Here is a 10093-nt window from a genome sequence, read left to right on the forward strand (position 1 = left end):
CCATCATGTATCACAGGGTCAGTCCCTACCAGGCCTTTGTAATCACTTGACATGCTCTTCACTTTTTGTATTTGTCTGACTGATTTTTGTTATGTGTCTGAGCTATGTGTGTTGTTTTTGTGGTTGTACAAGCTAATAAATGCCTAAAATGTATCATGTTATTCATTATTTTAATAATATTATTTTGCTCTTATTACCAGTGAAACATTACATATGCTGTAAGACAGAACACTGCAATATGGGCCGAGCGGGGCGCATGCGAAGCCCATATCCCACTTATAATGCCAGTATTGCTTCAATGTACATGATATTTAATCAGTGGTTTTGTCACCAGAAACAACACGTTGCTCAGTTGTGAACTTTTTGAGTTTAGTTGAAGCCCATTCACTGCAGACAGCGTATCTAGTGGAAGTTGTAGTTTTAAAATATATTGGTATATTTCTCATAATTAGAAGTTGGCAGTGTAGAATTTTGGATACACCATGGGTTTTTTTGGGATGGGGAACACACTGGTGTCATCAGATTTAAAAAATCTAATTGTTAAATAGATCAAAATAGCTTATTACCATATTTGACAGTGCTTACAATGGGTAAACTTTGGAGACCATATCTACATGACAGCTAAGGTCCAGAGCTTTCTATAACAGCTGGTGTAGCATCTTCTGTCACTAAATGACAAGCCTTCAAACATGTACTGGGTTCAAGGTTCAGAGGTCAATATTTCAAAGCAGGAGTAATGTATCCTCTTCGGACTGACATACATACTGTCGAGGTTGAGACCTTTCCAACAATGTGTTTGCTATAGTCCTACGACAAAGTTTTAATTTTTACATATCATGGAGACCACTTTGCAGCGATGGCCTCCTTTATTCTCCCCAGAGGGATATTTGCCTCAAGTTCAAATGCTTCACACATAACACTTGACATATTTGTTTTATCGTACAGCTGACATATACTTACAATAAAAAAACAACATACATAAAGTGATATATAGCCAGACTGAAGCACATCACAGCCGCAATCTATTGCTCATCTTTCACAAACAATGACAAGAGCAACCTACACACAACCCTATATGCATTATATCATGAAGCTATTGCACAACCCCTGCAGCCTCAAGCAACATTATTTAAAGTTTTAATTGAGGTAGGTTCAAATTATGCCTATAGTTTAGAAATATACTTAGTTTACATTGGGGTACCCTATATCTTCTGCCAGAGGATAAGAGCTCATACTTGGCATGGAGAATAAAGATAGAGTTAGGGTTAGGATAAGTGGGAACTGATTGTATTTCGTGAATAATGCAACACTTTCCTGACAAATCAGACCTGAGGCCTTGATCATGAAGACATTGGCCGGATTAAACAGCACAACAGGCCGCATGTGGACCACCTTGCAAGGCCAGGCCTTAGATTTCCCACCACTGTCATAGGCCTTAGTAAACCGCCAACCTGAGTCAAGTCATTCCAGGGTGACCAGATCGATGTCATCAGTATCCTGGCACATTCCCTATTGTCAGGGGAAACTACCTCTGTCCCTGGTTTTATGAGAAGAAAACATAGACCTTTAAAGTATATTGATGGCCAAGCTGGAAATGTTGCTGGCTTTACCGATTCCTCAGGCTCATGTCTCCGGTTTTGATCTCTGAAGTCTGATCACCTTATGTCATGCACATGTTGATTTGTGAAATTTGACACCAATCTGTCTTTGTATGAGGCAAAGGATATGAAAAAATTGCCTTTTTGAGTGGCAGTTCAGACGCTGTGTGATTTTAATTCACTTTCATATATTTCATCATATAGTTCTTTCAGAATCAGAATGAGCTTTATTCGCAAAGTGTGCGCAAACACACAATGAATTTGTTTTAGGTTTTTTTTTACAGGCGCTCTTACATACATACATACATTTATGACATGAGAACAAGCATTTCAATGAGACTAAGGAAAAAACCTGAATAATTAAAAAATAATAATGATATTGGGTATACATGTGAACAGAGACTTATGTACAGATTTGTGCATTGTGTACTGTGGTGCAGCTCTATAAATAAAATTTCTATATGTATTTCCAAAAAAAAAAAAAAAGCAAACAATAACAACAAAACTCTAATTATTGCTTCTCTCTCAGATACTGAGAATGAATTATACAACAGGTGTTAATTTCTGTGTTAGCTGTTTAAGGTGGAGATAGCATGGGGGGGAAAACTGTTTATGTGCCTGGATGTTCTAGTGCGCATCTGAAGCGTCGGCCTGACGGCAGAAGTGCAAACAGTTTGTGGCCGGGGTGAGAAGGGTCTGTGATGATGTTACCTGCCCGTTTCTTCACTCCTGACCGGAAAAATCATTACATGTACCATTGTTGAAAATGTATAAATGTGCCTCTTCTCTTCATTGAGAATGTTTGAAAATGTCTTCTTATTTTCAAACTCTCATAAGTGTTCTGAACAGACAAACATGATAACAAAAATAAACAGTGTTGTGTGCTAAGCGGTCAGAGGTAAAAAAGGATGCAGCTTTTCAGTAATACATCCTGACGCAGGAGGCATCTGTCACCAGGGATAGGACCCCATTTACTTTGCTCCAAAATTACCACAAACAAATACTGACTAAAATGTTCATGATCAGTTAGGATGATGCCAATTTAGTACTTGTTCTGGTTGCCTGGCTTTTGGCTTGCTTAGTTGGGGGCATTTCATATTCAACAATATTATTGATCTGCCTTAAGGTGGACGAGGATGCAAAATTCTTCTAGAAACAAACTTTGTTGTATTATTTTCATGTTATCACTGTGAAGCTGCTTTGTATAATTGTATAATCTGTATTGTAAAAAGCGCTATATAAATATAGGTGACTTGACTGTCACTACATGCAACTTTCCACTATCTCAATTTTCCCATCAAATAGAGCACGAAGTCATGACACAATTATTCAGTGTAGTCAATGATTGACAGACAAATCATAAAATATAACAATAGTGAATTTAATTCTGACCAAATATACAAAAAGAATAGTAAAACAGTATAGGTCATCAGGCGAATTTGCTGGCCGGCTCCCAGGTGTCCTGCCAGACTCTGCCACTGTAAATAGTCCACAAGTCATCTTACACACAGCATATGCAGTACAGCCTAAAGCTCACAACTAGACTTCTGGCTAGTTTGAAGATATGTCATCTGAAGCTGATAAATAAAGGTTTGCCTTTTTCTTTTGGATAATTTTTTGGGGTTTATTTTATATGGCTTTTGTCAAACAGCAGTCATTTTGTTCCAAGTGAAAACTACTGGACTAACCGGTAGTTGCTTGGACACAGTCATCCCCACAGACAACCCTTTGAAGTTCTGCATCAGGTTAACCGTGTCGCTATGCAAATACTGTGTAGACAGACACGATAATCTAAATTATGTGTTTAGAGGCCTCTACGTCGAGCGCAGAGGGGGTCAGCAAAGACACAATGGCACCACAAAGGCATCTGCGTCACAGCTTAAGACTCCATCAGCTGAAGTAGACTAGAAAGTGATCTGAGTCCTCTTTAAGTGAACTCATAATGTGAACACAGAGACAAGAGTTGTTTCTGGTTCAGTCCACTTCACAGGCCATTTTAAGAGGACTAAATTTGGTTCATTATGGGAACAGTGGTTTTCACTTTGAACAAAATAACTGCTGTTTGGCAAACACCATATAAAATAACCCAAATAAACAAAATAAAATTAGCAAATGTATAGGGCAAACAGGTTAGAATGTATTAGCTACAGATGTCATATGACCAAACCTGAGCCAGATGACTACTTGTAGGCTGGCGTGCACATGTTCTCAGTTCAGTTCACTTTAAAAGGGGTCTAAGTATGCTTAGAGAGTGTTCCTTATGCCCAAAAAAAGGAACAGTCACTGCTCAAAGTTCACTTTGAAGGCTGGGAGGGACCAAGTTTTAAAACACTAAGACTGTGTTAGCTATGGATGAATGACAATATACATATGTATGGCAAAGAAAATGTGGAAATAATATGAATTAATGAATGAATAAATTAATGAATTAATGGATACATATACAGAATAAGCCATCACTTACCAGGAAGAGCAAGGCAGCCAGCGCACTTTGACCTCTGCTGCCTTCCCCTGCAGAAACAAACACGCACACACTTTTTCGTAAGGGGTAGCACTTGTGAGAGGGTTGATACTTGAAAAAGGTTGATAACTACTGCTCAGTGTTACTGTTTTGTCACATGTGGATTGAAAGATATGGTTCTACATCTTACCTCATTCATCCGTCTTTCCAATATTTGATCATATGGGTAAATTGTCTGTCGACTGCATTTGCAACCTTAAATGACAAAGGCAAAAAAAAAGTTTGGTTAATTTCAAATGGGTCTGAGTTCGCTTGGGGTGTTCACATATGCCCCAAAAAATGCTGAGTCACTGTTCTTAGTTCACTTTGAGGGCTGAAAGAGACCAAGTGTGAGTTTGGTTCAATAAAAGGGGGCTACATGGAAAAACACCTGTAGAGGTTTGAAATCTTGAGATGTGCAATGGCTTACACTAATAACTATCTAACATTATTCCAAGCAGCTAGTCCCATCCACAGTGTCTATTGTGAGCCCAGCAACACAGTTCAATAAATCCACTTCAGAAATGTTGTTGAAATAAAAGATGAAAATCTCTGTTTTTATTCCTTGGTTTCCGATTTACAAAAGAGAATGTGAGCTGACTAAAGCACTTAATGAAATAAAAGAATCCTAATGGAAGTAGCTATAAGTTAGCAGTTAGCAGGTAAGAAAACCATTTGCTTCCACCACTCTCAAGATCTGAATAACATTATGAGAATCAACGTAATGTAGCCGAAGAAGGCTTATTGTTAAACAGGCAGTACACTATTTTACTAATATGTACCAAATCCTATAAGCACATGTATTCTAGTATGCTTTTAACCTTTTAAGTATTATTTAACATTTTTAACCATTACATGAACTTCTAAATGAAATGATTTACCTGTTTAACATAAATTCGTATTCACATTACTATCAATTGTACTTTGGCCTCTACAACACCCTTACACCCAACACGTGGCTGCTGATATACACATGGGGTGCAAAGAAAAGAAACAAATATACACATGGGCTGCAAAGAATGTGTACTTACTTTTTGTTTTCTTCTTTTTGGCAAGGGTGGAGGGTGGGGCTTCTCTGCCGGATTGCGTGTCTCCTTTGCCTGCGGCTGGGGCTTAGGGTGCAAGGGGAAATTATATATTCAGTATATATTCAGTATCTTGGGGGAGTGGCTTAATTAATTGAAGGGGGTGAAATTCACCTTGGTTAACTTATTTTAAATTAATACAATGATTACAAAACCACGGGACCAATTTACAGATGGGATGCAAGGCAAGATTACTTACTTTGTCTTTTCCTTAATTGAGGTTGGACGGATGGTGGGGCTTGTCTGCCTTGGCCTGGGGTGGATAGTGGGGCTTAGGGAAAAGGTTAAGAATTATATATTCATATTCGCGGGGAGGGGGGTTAATTCATCAAAAGGGGAGAAATTCACCATGTGTAACTTGTTTTATATTGTGCTCTGATTACAAAAAAAAAAAAACATGGGACAAATTTACAGATGGGGTGCAAGGCAAGATTACTTACTTTGTCTTTTCCTGGGTGGTAGAGGCTGCATATGAGTGTCTATCGGAAATAGGTTAAGTGTAATCATTTGTTGGGGCTGGGGCTGGTCTAGGGTAAGGTGCTGGTCTTGAGGCTGGGGCTGGTCTAGGGTAAGGTGCTGGTCTTGTTGTGTCTGGGGCTGGTCTAGGGTAAGGTGCTGGTCTTGTTGAGGCTGGTCTAGGGTAAGGTGCTGGTCTTGTTGAGGCTGGTCTAGGGTAAGGTGCTGGTCTTGTTGAGGCTGGTCTAGGGTAAGGTGCTGGTCTTGTTGTGTCTGGGGCTGGTCTAGGGTAAGGTGCTGGTCTTGAGGCTGGGGCTGGTCTAGGGTAAGGTGCTGGTCTTGAGGCTGGGGCTGGTCTAGGGTAAGGTGCTGGTCTTGTTGTGTCTGGGGCTGGTCTAGGGTAAGGTGCTGGTCTTGTTGTGGCTGGGGCACATCTGTTGTGAAGTTAGCAAAAATATACATTCTGAACACATCGTCAAAAAAATCTACGACAAACACTAATGAACTCTACATAAAACGTATCTTACCATATACTTTGGTAATGAAGTTATATGCCTTCTTCATACTTGTTAAAAAACCTGTGTTGGCTTGCGTTGGTGGCAGATGCGTGACTACTTCTGCCACCAACTTGCCTGTGCCCTTGTGCCTCTGGCTAATGAACAATATGGGCATATAGCCCAAGGCAGAAAGTTTTTGGACCTGAAATGAAACAAAGTAATTAACACATTTCCAATACATTATGTTACTACATTACTACATATATGGTAGTCCATCTACTATTGAAAGACCCAATTTGGCAAAAAATCGTTTTTAACGCTTTCAACAAGTGTTAACCATGTGATTAAAGACATATTGTTTCATGAGGATTTCTTAAATTGCAACTGTTAGTGCTTGATTTGGTTTGAAAATATTTAATCAGATGTTGTGATAGTAATTAGTAGAAGTAGAGTTAGAAGTTGAGAAGTTGAGAGATTAAGTTGAACCGGCACAAGAATCTTGAGTTAAAATCAGAAACGGAGGGCAGTTTACTTGGTGTATATACTATGTACTACTTGATTCATAGTTCATCCCTATCCCTAGTCCCTGTCACAAGTATTTTAAGATAAGTGTAGTCTGGAATATTGCCTACTTATGTACATACACCAATGAATTTTCAAGATTTTTTTTCACAACATGCCTGCATAAAATGAAAGTATCTTTACATATTGTGCATGGGGAGCTTTTTGGCAAACTGTTTATCAGAGCAACTTGCATGTGATGTACAATTATCACTTGAGCGTCATGTATAATGTGTGCAGCAAAAGCAATTAATAGGGATGTATGGTGACGTTTTTAAAGTGATTGTCTGTCTAAAATTTCATCCTGACAAGATGTGCCAACTTCTAACATCCAGGTGCGCATGTGACACCTGGTACACAGCACACAGCATGGCTGCTATGTATTCGGTCCGTCAACAAACATGGGACCCACAGAAAGTCCTCAATAAAAGTTTCCACAGTTGTGTTCATATTCAAGCATGTATATTCCATGTGTTTGTGTGCATACATGCGTTAGAGAGACGGAATATATATAAAAGAAAATAATAAATTGCAGTATCCTGGACCTGAATCTAAGGTCATTTTTATTTTACAGATTAAATTATGCTTCTACAAATGGGGTCCTTGCCCTAGGGCTGCACGATTATGGCCAAAATGATAATCACAATTATTTTTGATCAATATTGAGATCATGATTAATTATCACGATTATTTGTTGATTTTAACCAAAACAAATGTTATTGTCACATAGGCTAATTATAACTGCTTTCACATTTATATTGTGCTACATTCCTGCTCATGTACAAATAGGTGCATCAAAATAAAATAGGTCCTCTTAATAACCAAAATTCAGTGCATCTCCTTAAAGAATAGATAAAAATAAATAAAACAATAAAGAAAATGTAGCAAAACTTCAACAGGGCACTATTTCCCATTGTGTAAATATATTTTAGAAAGCAAAATATAAACTTGCATTGTACCTGCATAATGGATGTGAATAAAACTCAAAATATACAAACAATAAAAAACAAATATTCCATAACAGAATGTAACCAAATGAAAACATTTCAAGGCAGAACTATGCAAAAAAAAGAGACTAGTTTACAGGTTTTGGAAAGAAACACTAGCCTGTCAACATTTGAATAATTTGTCAACGCTGAGTGAGATGATTGACAGCTGTACAGCGAATGAGAGCGCCGCTGACATCATAACTGACGCGAATCAGGAAGAGCAGAGACAAAGCTCACTGTGTTCGCTGTTTGAGCTCTTCAGATCGCATAATTCAGAGGAAATAAATGTTTTTCTGTATGATGAAATATTTTATTTCAAGTAAGTGTGTGATGTTTTAACGAGTAATGAATGTTGAACAACAGTAATCTGGGGCCGTCTGTGATCTTTGCCGCAAAAGGGGTTAAATATTGCTCGATCACGCGAATTTGATCATGGGAAGCCAAATTGATTAAAATTCGATTAATTGTGCAGCCCTACCTTGCCCCATCACACATTATCAATAAAAGTGACAGAAATAATGCTGGGGGGGCTGACTTTCGAGAGGGGTAGAGATTATATTTTCTGGACTGATGGAAAGGATCCCCTTAGAACGGACAGATGGATGTGCATGTTAATGTAAATACTGTATGTACTTTGGGCTTATATTGATTACCACTCAATTAATGTAGCATGAGCATTTTTACTTACAGCTATTTGGGCAGAGGCCACCACCCGCGATGCATTTCTGTTTTTGATGACCCTCTGGCCCCAGTCAACATTAATTGACATTAAATGTGCAGTTTGTGATTTTCGCTTGCTCGGCAGCGTGGCGAAACAAGCACTGCACGTTTTGCGGTTGGCCTGCTGATGGACCTGGCAGCTTGGGCAGGGCCTGAATTTTGGCTTCGTCATTCTGAAATGTACACACACACACACACAAAATATAAATATAAATATTAAATATCATACAGAGATCCAAACACACATAAGGACAAGAAAGAGAGAGCTAGTCAATATATTAGCATGTGTCATACAGCAGTAGGCTATGCTGAACTTATCACTATTCTAACATTATCAAAGGTAGTACAAGCTCTGGATGTTTGCAAGCTGGCAAATTATTTAAGTGCAGAACAAGTGAAAATCGCCAAGCGAGCTGTTTGATTCCTGTAGCCATATTTGAATACTGGCATTCCTCACAAAACTTAAGTTTGATTTATTTAGACTTCATGCCAACAGCAATCTTATCTTATAGGCTGGCCTATATTGTTCAGCCTCCTGCACATTTCATTTGGTGCAATAACCAGGTATTATATATCTTAGTCTCTATCCATGAAATTGCTACAGTGCCCTTAATACAACACCAACTAACAAATCTATATTCTCTGATCCCGACCTTTACACTTTGAGTGGATTGCAGGGAGTGAAGAAGAGGCAGCAACCCAGGTCCTGTCTCTCGGGGGGTGGAGAAAAAGAAAGAAAGAGAAACGAGAGCAACAAATAACAAGACAATAAACAATACAAATAAGACAATAAACAAGACAAATGTGGCTCTTAAAAGTGCCTTTTTTTTTATAAGATGCTGCTAATAAGTATTAAGATGAGGGATAAGATGAGATAAAGGGAAGGAACCTACAGAGAAAGAGAAGAACAAACCAAAATAGAATAGATCAACAAACTACATATTACAATATAAATAACTACTAGGCTAAGACATTAAGTAATTGCTCCTCTTATTTATTCATGCAATCACAATATCATAAAAAATGAATGACTTTAAAAAGAAGTCATTGTGTGAGCAAGTGTTCTTCTATCATTATTTTTTTAACACATCCTTTTGTTCTGCCTTGATTCAAATTGATAAACAAACAGGAATAACGTGATCAGGGTACTTGTAAACTTTGCCTTGCCAGACTTAAAACCGTTATATATATATATGTATATATATACTAGCTACTTTGTTTTGTTTGTTTGTTTATTTCAGGCAATGGCAAAAAAAAATACAAAGTAGACAAAATATAATTAAGTCATATAGTGCAAAAAACAGAATATACAGTATTTAAATATGACAATAGAATTCTGCCTGAAAGGGAGTGGGAAGAAGACAACTTATTTAATACCACCCCACTTTGCATCTCATTGTGATTCAACAAACAGTTGTATTTGATTTGATTTGATATACTTTATTAATCCCACACTGTGTAAATGTCTGTGTTACTGCAACTCAAAAATAAAACATGAAAAATAAAGTAAAAAAATAATTCAAAAATATAATGTCACTCTTTTTCTAATACAGCTCTTACAGTGGGGTTCAAAATCAACAAATACGACAACATATTTGTTTTTGTTTTTTTGGCCATAACTTCCTCATTTTGGACGTGTAAATTCTTATTAATTTCTCTTCTTTATTTGACTGTTGTAGGGTAGGCT

The 10093-nt window shown here is 37.7% G+C and overlaps 1 long non-coding RNA gene across 1 annotated transcript; it reads right to left on the reverse strand.

Annotated features, from left to right (window-relative positions):
* Positions 1 to 4244: 4244 nt before the first annotated feature.
* On the reverse strand, positions 4245 to 5726 carry LOC306984495. The gene is made up of 3 exons (XR_013794551.1): positions 5383 to 5726; positions 5130 to 5210; positions 4245 to 4314 (listed from the first exon to the last, which is right to left on the reverse strand). It is a non-coding gene; the product is annotated as an uncharacterized lncRNA (long non-coding RNA).
* Between the last annotated feature and the right edge of the window lie 4367 nt (positions 5727 to 10093).

Source organism: Phoxinus phoxinus, assembly GCF_949152265.1.
Source record: "Phoxinus phoxinus genome assembly, chromosome: 17".
Lineage (NCBI taxonomy): Eukaryota > Metazoa > Chordata > Actinopteri > Cypriniformes > Leuciscidae > Phoxinus > Phoxinus phoxinus.